The sequence below is a fragment of the Tamandua tetradactyla genome, chromosome 20 (genome assembly GCF_023851605.1).
Source record: "Tamandua tetradactyla isolate mTamTet1 chromosome 20, mTamTet1.pri, whole genome shotgun sequence".
Classification (NCBI taxonomy): Eukaryota; Metazoa; Chordata; class Mammalia; order Pilosa; family Myrmecophagidae; genus Tamandua; species Tamandua tetradactyla.
The window spans coordinates 2,368,138-2,386,830 of record NC_135346.1 but is presented as its reverse complement, the minus strand read 5'-3'; the positions used below and the strand labels follow the sequence as shown (position 1 = coordinate 2,386,830).

Below are 18,693 nucleotides of genomic sequence, written 5' to 3'. Positions count from 1 at the left end.
GGTGTTCATCAAATAATTGGAAGGGAGGGGTGAGTGAAGAAAACCTAGAGTGACTCCCAGTTTTCTGCCTTGTTTAAGATGCATCAAAATAGGCAACACAGGGAGTGAACAAGTTTGAAATTAGATATGGTACATTGGTCATGTAAAAAGGAAATGTGAGTTGGAGAGAATAGAATTTGGAATAATTAAAATATGGTTAGTAGTCATAGTAAATAAAATCAGCCAGGAGCGTATATACATTAGAATAAGAAAAGAATCATGGACAAAACTCAGGAAAAATCAATATGTAATGAGTTGGTGGAGGTTAAGTAACTGAACTAAGCTGAAAATAACTGGCCACATAAATAGAAAAGCCAGAAGAATGATGTCACTGACCCCAAAGGAGAAACAAATCTCATACGGTCAACAGTGTCAGGTCAAGTAATAGGAAAATAATAAGTTGGAATTGGTAACTAGAAAGTCATTGGAGACCTTGGCAAGAGAGGTTTCAGAAAAGTAGGATGAACAGAAGACAGATTATCCCAGGTGAGATGATTGTAGGAAGATGAGAAGTAGGCTATTGTAGACTATGTTTCAAGAAGTTTAAAGAGGGAAAAGAAAGGGCTGTGTTTAGAAGGAAGAAAATGATTCAGGGTTTCTGTTTTAAGGATTAAGGTAATAATGTCCACATATGTTGAGGGCAAATTGTAAAGATTATTAGGTGGAAGCAGTTTTCTGAGGGCTATGAGGGAAATAAGAGTCTACACAGATGGAATGGAGGAAAATGCAGGTAGTTGCAAATGCAAGTATCATGTGATTTGCACATGATGAAGAAATTTCTGCCACTGATTTCTCCAACGTAGGAAAAATATCTCATTTTTTAAGATGTTAAGAATAGCGATTTCTGGATCTTTGAGTGCTTAAAAACTTAAATTAATGATTTACATTCTGTGCTTCAGAGATTCTTGACTCAATCTGAGTTTTCTGATCAAAACAGTTGGACTTACCCATTTTAAGTGTTTGGCCTCTTACTTTTTTTTTTTTTTTAACAATTGCTGGCACAATATAGTTAGAAAACTATTCAGAGAGCGATAACTATAAACATCAAGGAACCCTCAGGAGCAGTTGTCTTCACTATGTTAGTTAGCAATCTGCTGTAATATGATATACCAGAAATGGGACGACATTTATAAAGGGGAATTTAATAAGTTAAAAGTTCACAATTCTAAGGAAGTGAAAGTATCCAAATTAAGTTTCCAACAAGAGGTTACCCTCACTCAAGAAAGGCAGATGGGTCAGGGACATCTCTGTCAGCTGCGCAGTCAAGTAGCTGGCATCTGCTGGTCCCTTGCTCCTGGGCTCCATTGCTATCAGTCTCTGGTCCGGTGGGGTTTCCTCACTTTACTTCTCCAGGGCTGGCTTTCATCTCTTGGCTTCCCTTGGCTCTCTCCAGGTTCTGGCTTAACATCTCATGGCAATGTCTGTTGGGCTCCAAGCATCTCCAAACATCTGTGTCTCTGTTCTCATGTTTGCATGTGTATCGGCTCTGCTGTGAAGTTTTTGTTGGCTCTGAGGCTTCTGTCATTTCTGTCAGCTCTGAAGTTTCTCTCCAAAATGTTTCCTGTTTTAAAGGATTCCAGTAAACTAATCAAGACCCACCTGGAATGGGCGGAGTCACATCTCCATCTAATCAAAGGTCACACCCACAATTGGTGTTTCCCATCTCCAAAGAGATAATCCAAAGTTTCCAACCTACAGTATTGAATCAGGATTAAAAGAAACGGCTGCTCCCACAAGATTGGATCAGGATTTAAACACGGCTTTTCTGGGGTACATAATACTTTCAAACCTGCACACTCTTGAATGCTGGAACTTTGCTCTTTAGGTGGTGAATTTTGCATTTGTACTGGCCCTTTTTCCCATTCCTCTCAAAACGTTCATTTTTTAAGACTTCAATTCCTTCTCCATCATCGGTTTCATTCTTACTAGCTTCAGCCACAGAATAAAGCTGTCCAACCTAAGACTCCTGAACAGAGCATGGCAAAAACACGTGGAATTCCTTAATCAGTACCATCTTCCTGCAACCTTCTGTGCTGGTTTGAAACTGTTATGTACCCCCAGAAAAGCCATATTCTGATCCAATTTTGTGGGCGCAGACCAATTGTGAGTGAGATCTATCTATGAGGTTGTTTCCATGGAAATGTGACCCAACCACTTGTGGGTGGGAACTTTTGCTTAGCTTGTTTCCATGGGAATATGACTATTCAAGGAGGCTCCTAATCTACTTACCTGAGTCCTTTAAGAGGGAGACATTTTGAAGAGAGCAGACAGATGCTTGAAGAGCCAACATAGAGAGTTGCTCAATGAAACCACGTGACATATATTTGGAGATGCTAAGCTAAGAGATGAAATCCAGTGTTTGCCCCAGAGAAGCTAAGTGAGGACCCAAAGATGTTTCAGAGGAAGCCACTGCAATCAGAAGTTGAAAGCAATGAACCAGGAGCAAGGACCGGTAGATGCCAGCCACGTGCCTTCCAAGCTGACAAAGATGTTCCAGATGCTAGTGGCCTTTCTTCAAAGGTATCTGTCCCTGGATGCCTTAATTTGGATGTTTCCATGGCTTTAGAACTGTAAATTTGTAACCTAATAAATCCTCTTTGTAAAAGACAATCTGTTTCTGGTATATATTGCATTCTGGCAGCTTTAGCAAACTGAAACAACCCCCACAACTGCCGCTGCTACTACCACTGCCACCACCACTACCTGTACAAAGTTTTTTTAATGGTTTTTTGTTTTGTTTTATTTGTTTTTTTGCAGGGACAGGCAACTGGAATTGAGCCCGGGTCTTTGGCATGGCAGATGAGTACTCTGCCTGCTGAGCCATCATGGCCCATCTTGTACATAGTATTTTAAATTTCATTTACCAAATGTTTGATACTAGTATAGAGAAATATAATTGATTTTTGTATATTAACCTTGTATATTGCCAAATATACTTTATTTCTAATAGCTTGTTTATAGTCTTTGTATTTCTCTATACACAATCATGTTAGGTATGAGTGATGACTGTTTTATTTCATTTTTCCAACTTTAATACCTCTTACTTCTTTTTCTGCCTTAAAGCATTATATAGCACTGGCCAGTAAAATGTTTAATAGAAGTGATAGCATTCAATATTTCACCATTTAATATGATTTCTTAATTGTAATTGTCTGTAGAGAACTGTTATGAGAATAAAGACATTCCCTTGTTTTCCTAGTGTGCTGTGACTTTTTTTTTATCATAAATGGTAATAGTGGTCTGTCAACGCATTTTCTACCTTGATTGAAAGGATTATATTGTTTTCTCTTCATTCTTTAAGATAGAGAATTACATTGACAGAGTTTTTATGTTATTCCTGAAATAAATTCTGCTTGGTCATGAAATATCATCATATATTTATATATGTGTGTATATACACAGACACATACATGCATATGTACATGTATGCATGCATGCTTAGACACACACACACACACACACACACACACATATATATATATATATATATATTTGGTTCTGTGTGTTAATATTTAAGATTTTTATGCCTGTGTTCATGAAAACATTGGACTGTAATTTTCCTTTCTTGAAATATTCTTACAAGTTCTAGCCTCAGGTTATGCTGCTATAGCATGAGGTGGGAAATATTTCCTCTTTCTCTATACTTTGGAAGAGTTTGTATAAGATTAGATTTCTTCCTTAATAAATAGAAGCTTGTTGAAGTAACCAAGATTGTTGTCTCTGAACACAGAGCAGAAAGAATTTTTATCAGCTATTTCTGAGTGGTGGCTGGAATAAGAATACCTGGAAAGGAAGGGGAAGGCAACCAGGAGCAAAGTGAGAGTGAATGCACCATCAGTAGGAACAAGTAGAGGGACTGGTCTTCACATAGGATAAAAGAAACATAATATTAGATGTAAAGGCTAGAGTCAGGCTATCAGAAATTTCAATGCTAACAGAGACTATAGGAGTTTAGACATGATCCTAGTGATACTGAATCACTGTATATTTCTGAGAAACAAAATGGCCTATTTAGAGAACAGGTTTTAAGAAGAATTATGGGCAGAGAGTTCAAAGATGATTTGAGGGCTTCAAGTATGAGAATATTTTTCTCTTTGTCAGACTTACTAGAGATTGTCAATTGTATTGATATTACACAACAGTCCATTTTAGAAAGTTTTTATGGCTTCAAGAAGAAATTTAGTACCTTTAGCTTTTACTCACTGATCTATCTAAGTTTTCTCTCTATAAATTTCCCCATTCTAGAATTTTATATGAGTGGAATCATATTTTGTGGTCTTTTGTGACTGGCTTGTTTCACTTGGCTTAATGTTTCCAAGTTTCCTCCATATTCCATTTATGTATCTGCCACATTTTATTTATCCATTCATCAGGAGATCAGTATTTGGAATGTTTCCTCCTTTTAGCTATTATGAAAAATACTTCTATATATTTTCATGTACATTTTTTTGTTTTAATGCCTCTTGATTTTTTCAGGTACATATTTAATAATAATTTCTGGGTCATATGATAACTATATGTTTAGTCATTTGAGAATGTCCAGATATTTTTCCAAATTACCTCTACCATTTTACATCCCCATCTACCCTATGTGAGGGTTCTGATTTCTCCACCTCATCATCAATATTTATTATCTGATGTTTTGATTCTAGCCATTCTAGTGAGTATGAAGTGGTATCTTGTGATTTTTATTTGAATTTTGCTAATGACGAATGATGTCAATCATCTTCTCTCATGGGTTTATTGGCCATTTTTATTTATCTTCCATGGATAAATGTCCTATTCAGATCTTTTGTCCACTTTTCCAATTTAGTTATTTGTCTTTCTATTATTAAATTGTATGGTTTCTCTGTAGCAGTTGAGTTGATTAGCAATTATTTTCTCCCACTCTGTGGTTTTTCTTTTCAACTTGATAGTGTTCTTTGAAAAGGCACATTTTTTGTTGTTGTTTTTATGAAACCCAATTTATCTGTTTTATTTTGTTAAAGACATTTTTTCCTGTCATATCTAAGAAATTGTTTGCAAATATGAGGTCATGAAGATTCACCCATATGTTTTCTTCTAAAAGTGTTCTTTGACTCATTGGTTGTTCAAGAATGTGTTGTTCAATTTCCACACAGTTATGAGTTTTCCATCACTTATTGATTTCTAGCTTCATTCTATTTTGATCAGTGAAGATTCTATGTATTATTTCAATTTTTTAATCTATTAAGACTTTTTAAAAGCATTAGAAATGCTCTTTTGAAGCTTATTTATGTAGGGAGAAACTTAGCCTACCTATAGGTATGCCTAAGAGTTACTTCTGGAGGACTCCTGTTGTTGCTCAGATGTCGCCTCTCTCTCTCTCTAAGCCCAACTCTGATAGTGAAATCATTGTCCTCCCCACAATGTGAGACATGATATCCAGGAGTTAAAGTCTCCCTGGCAGAGTGGGAAATGACTCCCAGGGATAAGTCTTGCCCTGGCACCCTGGGATCAACAATGCCTTCCTGAGGAAGGAGGAAAAGAAGTGTAACAAATAAGGTATCAGTGGCTGAGAGTCCAAATAGAGTTGAGAGGTTACTCTGGAGGTCATTCTTATGCATGCTTCCATTAGACATTGCTGCTTATCATAACTTGCCAAACCCCAACTGAAACCATTCTAGCCAATCCTAAAGAACACCTAGGGCAATATATAAGATTTTACAAAGGTTCCATGCACTAGGGTAACGTTCCAGAAACCTACAACCTCCAGATGGGTCCCTGGACCAAGTAAGTCCTAAAATGCAGAGGAACCAGCCCTTCCAGAACATTAACTAGTTCCATCCCCTATCCCATATTATCAACAGCCCCTTCCAACATGAAAAAGTTAGAATAGGCATAGCTCAAATACCCCTAAAGAGTGGGAGAAAGATCAAAGGTGATGGTGGAATTATACAGAGAAGGCAGTGTTTAACAAATGAGTATGATTGCTGAATCATTAAATTCATATTTCTTCCAATGTATTTTCCAGTTTCTTAGAGCAGCTGGAAGTAAAAAGCTAAAATTGTGGAATTGTAACCCATACCAAATCCTGAAGTCTGTTCTACAGTTATTATTGCGATGAGCTTGAAATGTATTGCTTTTCTGCATATATGGTTACTTTTCACAAAAAAAGAGTCTTCTAGCCTCCAGTGTTTTGGAGCAGCTAGAAGGAAAATCTGAAATAGTGGAATGGTAACCCATAACAAAATCTGAAATATGTTCTGTAACTACTTGTTGGAGTGTACTTTGAAAACCATTGCTTTTTCTTTCTTTCTTTTGTTTTGTATATATGTTACATTTAACAATAAAAATGTTTTTTTAAGCATTGCAAAGTGCCCTGATTGACAGGACAAAAATATGGAACTATTAAGCCTTATCACCAGGGAAACCCCTGATACTGTCTCAAAAATTAGGAACTCCCAAGTCAATAAGCCAAGTCCTTGATCTTTAGGCTTGCTCTTGTGACGCTTATTTCTGTAGAGGAGAAGCTAAGCCTACCTATAGTTATGCCTAAGTGTACTTCCAGAAATCTTTTGTTGCTCAGATGCTCTCGCTCGCTCGCTCTCTCTTTCTCTCTCTCTCTCTCCCCGCCTCCCTCCCTTCTTCCCTCCCTCCCCCTAACTCTGCAAGGAAAATCATGGGGTCTGACATCCAGTTATGAAAGTCTCCCTGACAACATGGGATGTGACTCCCAGGGATGAGCCTGGCCTGGCACCATGGGAACAACAAAGCCTTCCTGACCAAAAGGGGGGAAAGAAGTGTAACAGAATAAGGTATCAGTGACTAAAACAGTTCAAATAGAGTCAAGAGGCTATTCTGAAGGGTACTGTTATGCAAGTTTCAGCTAGATATTGCTCTTTACCATGGTTTTCCAAACCACAACCAAAATGATTCCTGTTAACCCTAAAGAACACCTAGGGGGGTCTATCTGAGATTCTACAAAAGTTTCACACACTAAGATTAGTTCCCAGAAACCTACAAATTCCAGATGGGTGGTGGGTGTTTAGACCAGATAAGTCCTGAAATCCAGAGGAGCCCACCCCTCCAAGAACATCAACTATTTCCCTCCCCCATCCCATATTATCAACATCCCTTTCCAACATGAAAAAGTAGAATGGTGTTTTAGTTTGTAAAAGTTTATGGAATGCAATATACTAGAAACAGAATGTCTTCTAAAAATGGGAATTTATTAAGTTTCACATTTGCAGTTCTAAGACAGTGAAAAATGTCCAAATTAAGGCAAAGCTATAAAAATGTCCAAATAAGGTATGGAGGGAAAGATATCTTGGCTCAAGAAAGCTGATAATATTTGAAGTTTCTCTCTCTGCTGGAAAGGTACATGGTGGCATCTGCTAGCTTTCTCTCCAGTCTTCTTCAACAGTTTACCAGCAGAATTTTCTTTCTGTATCTCCTATGGTCTCTGGCTGTGTGGCTCAGCTGTTTCTAAAGCTTTTTCCAAAATGGTTTCCTCTTAAAGGGCTCCAGTAAGCAACCCCAACTTGAATGGGTGGCAACACATCTCCATGGAAACTATCTAATCAAAAGTTACCACCCACAATTAGTTGGGTCACATCTCCATGGAAACAATAAGACTATTCCACCCAGAAATATTGATTGAAGAGTAAGGATCTTGGCTTTTCTGGGGTACATGACAAATTCAAACTGGCACAAAAAGGTATATCCCAAATACCTGTAAAGATTGGGGAAAAGATCAAAGAAGAAAGAGTAGTTATAATGGAGAAGATAGGATTTAACAAATGAGTATGGCTGCTGAAGTATTATATTGATATTTTTTAGTCTCCAGTGTCTTGGAGCAGCTAGAAGGAAAAACCTAAAATTGTGGAACTATAACCCATACCAAACTCTGAGAACTGCTCTATAACTCCTACGTTGTACTTTGAAATATACTGCTTTTGTGTGTATATGTGTTAGTCAGAGTTCTCAAGAGAAACAGAGCCAAAAGGAGAAATCTGTAAATATGAGATTTATAAAGTTGTCTCACACAACTGTGCAAATGGGAGAGTCCAAAATCCGTAGGACAGGCTGTGAGGCTGGCAGCTCTGATGAAGGTTGTGGATGAACTTCACAGGAGAGGCCCACTGGCTGAAGAAGCATTGAAAGAGTCCCTCTTCTTCCTTAAAGGCCTTCAACTGATGGAATTAAATCTTTATGTTAGGTGTATCTTAGATGATTGCAGATGTAATCATCCACAGATGCAATCAACTGACTGACGATTTAATACACCAGCCTTCTGGTTCATCAATCAGCCACAAAATATCCTTGCAGCAATGGTTAAGCTAGTGCTTTTCTGTTTTCTACCTGGGGTGACAGAAAACCTCATTGCTGAAGTTTCTGGGCCATTGGTAGTCCTGCCTGGATCAGGTTGTTGCAGTTTTCCATTGACTTTAATCACAGGGCATGGTAGGAGTAAGAGATGCCCTAGGGGATCTCTTGTATTCCAGGAAAACTCTTCTTTACCTCCATTGTATAGCTGCAGTCCTATTTCCCCTTGATAGTCAGGATCAATCGCTCCAGAAAGAACTGTATGAGAAACCCAAAGTGACCAGGTGGCGGTCAGCTTCCAGTTCAATGGAATCACTGTTGTATCTCCTGGTAGGAGCACTCCTCCTTTTGGAACTAAGACCTGTAGACCAGGAGAGTTTAAGGTGTCAGGGACAGGAAGCAAGAATTTCCCTACTGGATCACTAGGGGTGGTAGTGAGGGGTGCCACTCCTATTTCCACCCCTTGATTCCTGGACCTATGAATCCTGGCTCTTTGAGAAAAAGCACTATCGAGTGGATGCTGATTCAGAGCATACACAGCCCTCCCCTGTTTTTCCAGACATCCACCTGCATGTAATTGCCACCTGCATTGCAATAACCTCATTAAGCAGTTTACTGTATTAAAACCATTTGAAATATCTAAAGGGCTTTAATATAAATGGACTCTGACCAAAGAGTTTAATATTCTATCAAGTTAATTATACCATAAAATTGCCCAATATTGAATAATTATATTGTGTTAAAATTCTAAATGTTAAATTAATTTATAATTTGTAACAAATGAAAATTTATATAATCTGAAACAAAATGCTTACATAGGAATTGTTCTCTGAAAGTAATTTTTCCTAAGATAACTTACAAATTGTTAAACAAAACCTTTCATGTCTGTTCTAGTTTGCTAGCTGCCGGAATGCAACACACCAGAGATGGATTGGCTTTTAATAAAAGGGGATTTATTTTGTTGGTTCTTCAGAGGAAAGGCAGCTAACTTTCCACTGAGGTTCTTTCTTACGTGGAAGGCACAAGATGGTCTCTGCTGGTCTTCTCTCCAGGCCCCTGGGTTCCAACAACTTTCCCCGCGGTGACTTCTTTCTGCATCTCCAAAGGCCTGAGCTGAGCTGCGAGTGCTGAGATGAGGAATGCCGAGCTGCTAGGCTGTGAGACATTGCGCTCTCTCATTTAAGCACCAGGCAATTAAGTCAAACGTCCCTCATTGCAGCAGACACGCCTCCTAGCCAACTGCAGATGTAATTAGCAACAGATGAGGTTCACATACCATCGGCTTATGTCCACAGCAACAAGACTAGGTATGCTCACCTGGCCAAGTTGACAACTGAATCTAACTAACACAATATCTTAATGCAGAACATTGAATTGTTTTTCCAAATGTTTCTTTAACTTGTACTACAACATCAAACTTCACCTGCACCGGCAACGAATTTTGTGCATTTCCTTCTTTGGAAAGTTGATAGGTACAACAGTGTTTCACTTGCCATTTTTGATTACTTATATATTTATTTCACCTCTCATATATTTATACATATGAGTGAAGTAAATTTATTTGCTTTATACATTGCTCCTTTTCTTACAGATTTAAAAGTGCTGATATGTTAAGAATCACAACTTTATGAGTATGATAAACTCATGCTACCCTCAGCCTCTGCTAGCACTCAAAGAGGCTATGGGAAGTGAGGAACCTAAAGTCCTTAGGGGTCCTAGTCTCAGTAAATCCCACTCTGCGATACCCCAGAAGGATTGGGAGACAGGGAGGCATGATATGGCTTATGTCATGAAAGCAGCAGCAGGGAAGCTTTATGGAGACTAAATTTGGGACCAACAATTCCAGTAGAAATTTGAACTACTCCTGAGAGTCATGGCGCTGCAGGAGGGTAGTGGTGATGGAGGGGACAGGGTTGGTATAGCACTTCATGCACTGAGGAAAATGAGGGCTGGGCAGGTCAGAGTGGAAAATTAGAACTCTAATTTGAGACTGAGATTTCCAGCACTCATCTGCATGGAGGTGATACAGGCCACTGGATACAGTCAGAAGTTGAAGGGAGGTGAAGCACCTGAAAACAATGGTTTGAGAACCAGCCTGGGGTAGAGGGACGAAACGATGGGTTGATCTTAACTCCTTTAAATGTATCTTCTACTGATTGTTGCCTCATGATAACTTCTACCATCTAGTGCAATAATTCTCCTTTTCATTGGTGTACTTTACCTTAAAAATATTTAAATTCTTACCTGTTTGTGTGGAGGGCCAGGAGCAATCAATCAGGCCCAAGCAGGGAAAGTCCCCACAAGATTGGGGCGGAATGTCCCCAAGAGTTAAACAATAACCAATGTTAGGAAACCGAGGGAACGGGATGTGTTTTGGCAACAGCTAATGGTATTCTTCTGCTTCTATGATCACGCTTGCTTGCTGGCAACTGCAAAACCACAACATGATTTTAGCCTTTATAAGCTCACCTTGACAACCTCTGGGGGCTGCTCTCTGAATCTTCCTTCTTGGAGGTTTCTGAGGCAGTCGCCGGCCGGCTAATAAAGATTCCAAATTGGCTTGCAGTTTTGAATTGTGTGATCTTTCTTTCGGTGCACCCCACAACAGTCTGTTTTAACTTTAAGTTCCTTTTACTTCATTTTGTCAGGTTCAGAACATCTAATTTGAAGTTTCATTAAAATATAATTTAAAATATTTGGGGTGAGAATTGATAAGGTTAATATGTTGAGGATTTTCATCTCAAAACATTATCAAACTCACAGGTTGTGAGAAAGAACCAACCGGAGAGATCTGTATATATGAGAATTATAAAGGTGTCTCACTCAGCTATGATAATGGATGAGCCCAAAGCCCATACAGCAGGCTGTGAAGCTGGTGGCTCCCGTGGAGGCTCTTGACAAACTCCCCAGGAGGGACTCGCTGGCTGAAGAAGCAGGGAAAGCGTCTCTCTCCTTCCTTAAAAGCTTTCATCTGATTGGATTATCTGGTTGGTGGGAGACACACTTAGTTGATCACAGATGTGATCAGCCACACACGCAATAAACTGACATGATTTACTACACCAGCCTTCTGGTTTATCAACCAGCTACAAAATATCCCTGCAGCAAAGGTCAGGCCATTGCTTGCCTAACCAGACATCTGAGCATCACTTGGCCAAGATGACACATGAACCAAACCATTACACTGTATTATATTTCACAATAAAAATATTTTTAAAAAGACAAAGAATTTATTAAGACTTTATTTATGGCTTAGCATATCATGCTGGTTTGAAAGGATGTATGTACCCTAGAAAAGCCATGTTTAATCCTAATCTCATTTTGTAAAGGCAGCCGTTTCTTCGAATCCCCGTTCAGTATTGGATGTTTGAAACTGTAATGAGATCATCTCCGGGAGGTGTAATTTAATCAAGGGTGCTTGTTCAACTGGATTAGCTGGAGGTGTGTCTCCACCCATTTGGGTGGGTCTTGATTAGTTTCTGAAGTCCTATAAAAGAGGAAACATTTTGGAGAATGAAAGAGATTCAGAGACAGCAGAGCAGAATGACACAGCCACGAGAAGCAGAGTCCACCAGCCAGTGACCTTTGGAGATGAAGAAGAAAAATGCCTCCTGGGGAGCTTCATGAAGCAGGAAGCCAGGAGAAGAAGCTAGCAGATGATGCCGTGTTCACCATGTGCCTTTCCAGATGAGAGAGAAACCCTGAACTTCATTGGACTTCTTGAACCAGGATATCTTTCCCTGGATGCCTTAAATTGGACATTTCTATAGACTTGTTTTAATTGGGACATTTTCTCGGCCTTAGAACTGTAAACTAGCAACTTATTAAACTTCCCTTTTTAAAAACCATTCCATTTCTGGTATGTTGCACTCCTGCAGCTAGCAAACTAGAACACCTATGTCGTATCCTAAGAGAGGGATCCATGTGCACAAGAGAAGAATGTGTATTCTGCTGATTTGTGGTGGAGTATTCTAAATATGTCTGTTAGGTCTAATTGGTTACAGTGTTCAAGTCCTCTATTTCCTTACTCATTTTCTATCTAGATGTACTATCCATTATTCAAAATCATATATTGAAGTCTCCAACTATTAGTATAGAACTATTTCTGCACATCTAAAATATATTTCAGATAATATTGACAGGACATTGATGCTAACTATATGACCTGAGAGAGCTCTTCTGATACAGGATCACACTTTCACCTTCCTATCACTTGTGGGTAGGGCAGAGAGTTCTCAGGAATGCTGAAGCATAGGCTCTGTCATCACAGAGCTGCCCCAGTCTGGGGCCTTGGATAAGCACGTTGGGTTCACGAAGATGACTGATGTGAGACAGAGTTTAGAGAAAATAGAAAAATGGTGCCAAGAACATTGTTACCTAAAGGCTTCTCTGTTCCCTGAGTTTCATTTTCCTCCTTTACATTCACTGAACATCTAGTAATTTTACTTTGAAGTGTCACAGTCTAATTTAAAAAGAGAGAAGTAGGAAATTGTAATGAGTTAATCATTTAATAACTTCAATGTGAATAAAGATTAGACAATTTCATTTATAAACATAAAAATCTAATGCTCTCAATCCTAAGAACTGAACTGAAAAATATGTGATGTTGTAAAGAATTTCTGTCCCAAATTAATAATGAAGAAATTATTTGGAAATCAAAGCAAAGCTTCCATTTCTATCACCAATGGAGTAGCAAATTCCAGAATTTCCCTCTTGCATAAAATAAAATTGCAAGACAAACTATAGGATACAATGGATTTCAGACACTGGACAACAGCAACACAGACCAGTGACCTAGAGGCCAGTACACCAATGAAGTAAACCCTACACATGTCCCAGCTCATTACCTGCAGAGAATTTACAGGCTGAAGTATAAAGAGAAGGAATCCAACAGAGCCTAGCCTTTCCCCACAGAGAGCTGCAAAGTCTGGTAGGTGAAGGCCATGGGCTATCACAATGGCAAGTACCAGAGAGGAGGGAGCTGAACAGGGAAAAGTAGAAATAACTCCAGAGATCTGCAGAAGGTCCCCTGTCTGAGCACAGATCAGTGCTTGAGTGGGAGGGAACTGCCAAGGCCAGGGAAGAACTTTCAGAAAGGAACTGGCTGGAGGATTCCTGGGGCTTACTCTCGGCCAGGTGGAATTCCTATACAAGCAGCCAGAGCAGAAAGACTCCCAACCTAAGGGCCTTTGAACAAAGTACTCAGAAGGGTATTGCCTCCCTAGTGGGGCCAAATTAGCCTTAGACAAAAGCTGTTTTTGGTCCATCCTAATAAAGATTCAAAACAGACCTCAAAAGGATCAAAATGTGTTGGTTTGAAACTGTTGTCTACCCTCAAAAAAGCCAGGTTCTTTAATCTGATTCAACATTGTTGGGTGTGCTCTTTATGATTAGGTTGTTTCCATGGAGATGTGACCCACCCAATTGTAGGTAGGGCCTTTTGATTAGCTGATTTCCATAGAGATGTGTCTCTGCCCATTCAAGGTGGGGTCACTTACTGGAGTCCTTTAAGAGGGAACCATTTTGGAAAAAGCTTCAGAGCTGACACAGAGAGAGACATTTGGAGATGCAGAAAGAAAATGCCCCCAGGGAAGCTGTTTTGAAACCAGAAGCCAAAGGACCAGCAGATGCCATCCGTGTGCCTTCCCAGGTTGGCCTTTCTTCAGTGAACTATCTTTCCCTGCATGATTTGTATGGACATTTTTAGGGCCTTAGAACTGTAAACTTGTGATTTAATAAATTCCCTGTATAAAAGCCAACCAATTTCTGGTATATTGCATTTCTGGGAGCATTAACAAACTAAAACAGTTTCCAAGTAACTTAATTGCATCACGGAATAAAGACTAAAATTATGTGAAGAGACACAGCAATGAAAATTTCATGTCTTCCCTCCTAATTAAAATTAACAAGTATGAATGAAGGCAGAGAAATACAATTCATAAATGGGAGTAAAATCAACCAGGAGACCTAGAAATGACACAGATGCTACATATGTAGCAAGGCCTTTAAAATAGACTTTATAAGTGGACTCCCTATAGTCAAGTATACAGAGGAAGCATGAGCATGAGGAAATAACTGGAGATATTAAAAGGACCTAAAACTTCTAGATATGCAAAACCCAATGATGAAGATGAAAAAGTAAAGCATATTCTCCAGTTAAAATCAAGATTAAAAAATTTTATTTAAAAATTTCCAAAATTTCCAAACACTGTACCGACCAAAAAACCACAAACCCCTTCCTTTATCCCCTGATAACCTCGAATCTACTTTTTTTCTCTACAAAATTTGCTAGCTAGAAAATTTCTGGATAGAAATCTTTGAAGGAAGTTACCATTGAGCAATTCAGAAGCAGCATGTGACCATAAACTTAGGAGCCAGAGTGCTAGTTTTTGTTACCAGTTCTGAAAAAAAAGCAAAAAACTGTGGGCCCCAGTAAAGGTAAACCATGCCATGCCTCTTTCCTTCTCTATGAAGTAAGAACAGTAAGAATACCAGTCATCAGGCTTGCTATGAGAACTCAATGAGTTAATATTTGGAAGGAACATAGGAGAGTCCAATGTACATATGTTAAGGGCTGTAAAATGCTTGTGAAAACAAATACAAGATAAAATCCAATGTTCCTCCAATAAATACACAGGGCCTCCTCTAAAGGTCCCCATTTTTATTCCTGAAAATATTTTGTCCTGCGACTTTCTCTGCAGCCACAGGGCCTAATTCAACAGAGGGCAGAGCTGGCATTTACTCTTTGCTGCTGGAATTCAGGTGAGTACAGAGGCCCCAAAGTTAGAAATGTGTTTTCTCCTGTCCATTGGGAGCAGTCTCTGAACCTCATGGGGCTTCAGCCACTATTAAAAGCCTTGGTGTGACTGAGTCAGAACCACCACACAAAGTCCCCTTTTGATAAATTCAAGATAATCTGGTGTGGAATCTTTGTTTCATCTGGAATATACCTTCAACACAGCATCTAGACAAGAGTTTGAGTAACTGGAACAGGGTCACCTAGAGATAACTTGGGTAGTAATTCCTAGGATCTCTGGGCCTCCACATTCCCAACTGAAAAAGGAAAGGTTGTAACATTCCTAAAATAAACTGCCTCTAACTCCCAATTTCATTGTCCTAAATTAAAGGGTCAGTGATGTGTTTGAGTGTGGCATGTGAGGATTATTTGTGACTTGAGGAGACTGGATGGGCTGAATGAAGGGTTAAGAGAACAGAGCAGGCTTCAGTTGGCTGAGGGTGAGAGAGTGGTCATGGACAGTGGTGGTGAGCATGAAACCCTCTATGAAAGGCTTAGGTTAAAAGAAGGGATGAAGGGGTGGAGGAAAGAAGGAGAACAGCGCTTCTGTCTTCACCGAAGACAGAGTTGAAGAGAATCAGAGGGAAGAACAGAAGGGGGTGATAATAGATGGAACAAATGGACATAAGTGTAAAGAGAAGCGAATCCAAGACCTACACTTGGTCAATGATACCTCACCCAACCCAGATGCTCTCATTTGCTAGCTGCCAGAACGCAAACTACAGGAACAGAATGGCTTTTAAAAAGGGAAATTTAATAAGTCGCAAGTTAACAGGTTTTAGGCCATGGAAATGTCCCAATTAAAGCAAGTCTGTAGAAATGTCCAATCTAAGGCATCCAGGGAAAGATACCTCGATTCAAGAAAGCCGATGAAGTTCAGGGTTTCCTTTCTCAAGTGGAAAGGTACATGGCAAACATGGTCAGCATTTCTCTCTCAGCTGGAAGGTCACATGCTGAACACAGCATCATCTGCTAGCTTTCTCTCCAGCTCCCCAGGAGGCATTTTCCTTCTTCATCTCCAAAAGTCACTGGCTGGTAGACTCTCTGCTTCGTGGTGCTGCAGCGTTCTCTGCTCTCTCAGATTCTCAACCCTTCTCCAAAATGTTTCCTCTTATATAGGATTCCAGTAAAGCAATCAAGACCCACCTGGACATACCTCCACCTAATCGAGTTTAAAACCCACTTGATAGAGTCACATCTCCATGGAGATAATCTAATGAAAGTTTCCAACATGCAGTACTGAGTAGGGACTAGAAGAAACGGCTGCATTTACAAAATGGTATTAGGATTAAAACATAGCTTTTCTAGGGTACATACATCCTTTCAAACCAGCACACCAGATCTCTCTTGCAAAAACCCACAGGGTACTAATTAGTGTCCTTTCCCCACAGTGAATTCCTAAAATTTCCTTGTCAGACAAAGCACCCCAAGACTCGCTTTCCAACTAGTCTGGAGCCCTGTCCTGTTTGTGAGGGTGCCAAATTCAAACAAACACCCCAAACTCATATATTTGACTGACCAACCACTAAAGCTCCACCCTATAATGATATAAAAGGCATAGACCCCAGGTTCACATGTTTTTCTTTGGCTCCCTAACTGCTTGGTTGAGTTCTCAAGCTCCTGATGCATTCTCCCATGCAGCCATGCAAGGGTGCTGTAACTTCATCTCTAGGATATGTGAGTATAATTAAAAAACGGATCTCCTGTTCCCTTTTTGCTACACTTGACTGTCCATAACAAGATCTCACCAAAAATGGGGAAAGAGATGGATAGTGTTGAGTATACAAGAATGTTGGGGACAATAATGTTAGATTATTCTGTCATCTTCAGAATCTCCAGGGTGTTCTTATGGACTCAACTTAGAATAACATCAAGCTTTGAGAACCATCCACCTCACTCTAAGCAATCCTCCAGATTTATGACCTTTATCATCATGGAATCTGAGAATACAAGGAAGGGGCTTTACAGAAGTATCTTCTTAAATCACCTCAAACTCAATATGTACTGGCCTAGGAGTAATCCTGGGTTATTTCCATGGTATCAACAAAATTAACTTCTCTTCATTTCCACAAACTTACAGGCCTACACTTCTGATGCCATTATAGCTAGGGACCTCCCTAACTAAACTCTCTTCTCACCACTACACATCTCCAATCTGTCCCCATACAGATCTCTAAGAAACCACCTTTAAAAAATCTGCCCATGTGGCCCCTCTCCCCATCAAATGCTAAGATCACCCAATATTCACATCTTTACCTCCAGGCTAGACCCCATTGTTTTCTTGCAGGCAGATGGTAAGCTCAGGTCACCTTCCCCTCCATGTGTAGTAGGACCCTCTACTCAGAGCCTCAGAGTCTCCACACCCAGTGTCATACCCAGATCCCACTCCTTTTCTCCCTGGGTATGAATGGCAATTCCATCCAGGCTATTTCCAAAGCAGAAATGAAGAAACAATCCTGAATTCTTTTTCACTTTTACTAACAGCTTCCACTAAAGCAAAACTCTCAAAATCCTAGCTTCTAATTGCATGTTGAATTAGCTGGCTTTTTGTTTTCATGCAGCAATTAAAATAGTCAAGGTATTAAGGGTCACGTCCATGGATCCATTCTAATGGATGTCCCTGCTTACACTGTCCTTGGTGTGCAGACCAGATCTAAAATGGACTTTACAGATTAGACATTTCCATTCCAAGTCTGTTTGACAATTCAGATCAAGCTAAATTTTCTCCTAGTACCATGCTCCATGCTTCTCTTATTTCCTGATACACCAATCACAATTTTGCCTTGAAGACTTTCCTCCTTCTCTGTAAGCTGCTTTTCTCCCATCACCCAAAATGCCCTTCATCAAGCAAGCTCATACTCACTGCTCAGTTATCCATCACCCTTTTGCATAGAAGTCCTTCTCAGAAGGTGACATTCCTTATGGGTTCTTACTGGTATTCTATTCTTCACCTTAATGAACTCATATTACAGTTCAATGTAACTCCGTGCTCAAGTCCAGCTCTCCCACTAGACTATAATCCAATTTTGCCAATTTGGAACTGTTAGGTGCTCCAGAAAAGCCATGTTTTACTCCTGATCCATCTTACAGGGGTAAACCTATTGTTTAGGGTGAAAACCTTTGGTTAGGTTGTTCCCATGGAGATTGATCCACTCAGTTGTAGGTGTGGCCTTTTGATTAGATGGACATGTGACTTTGCCCATTAAAGGTAGGTCTTGATTGGTTTAACAGAGTCCTTGAAAAGGGGAAACATTTTGGAGAAGCCTCAGATGCAGATGCAGACACAGATGTTTGGAAACGCAAAAGCCCCAGGAGATGCCAGGAGCTGAGAGAGCTGTCAGAAGCTAGACAGCTGCTTCAGAGCCAACAGAGATGCAGACATGTGGATATGCTTGGAGTGCTGACAGAGAGAGCAGACACCTAGACAAGGACGTTTGGAGATGCAGAGCCCAGCAGACATTGCCATGTGCCTTCCCATGAGATGCTGAAAAGCCAGAACCCAGAGCTGTGTCCTGGAGGAGCAGAGTGAAGTCCTACAGATGCTTAGGGAGGAGACCTGTGGCATCAGAAGC

General features: G+C 39.9%; 1 long non-coding RNA gene across 2 annotated transcripts in view; it reads right to left on the bottom strand.

The window, feature by feature from the left end:
• Positions 1 to 6,688: 6,688 nt before the first annotated feature.
• Positions 6,689 to 18,693, bottom strand: part of LOC143664856 (uncharacterized) — a 28,197-nt gene continuing 16,192 nt past the window's right edge. Inside the window, exons 2-4 of one of the 2 annotated variants that reach the window (XR_013166624.1) lie at positions 12,703 to 12,787; positions 9,338 to 11,309; positions 6,689 to 8,686 (exon numbers count right to left, since the gene is read on the bottom strand). This is a non-coding gene — a long non-coding RNA (uncharacterized LOC143664856). Of the gene's footprint in view, positions 8,687 to 9,337; positions 12,788 to 18,693 lie in introns of both variants that reach the window. The other variant, XR_013166623.1, reaches the window with a different exon arrangement.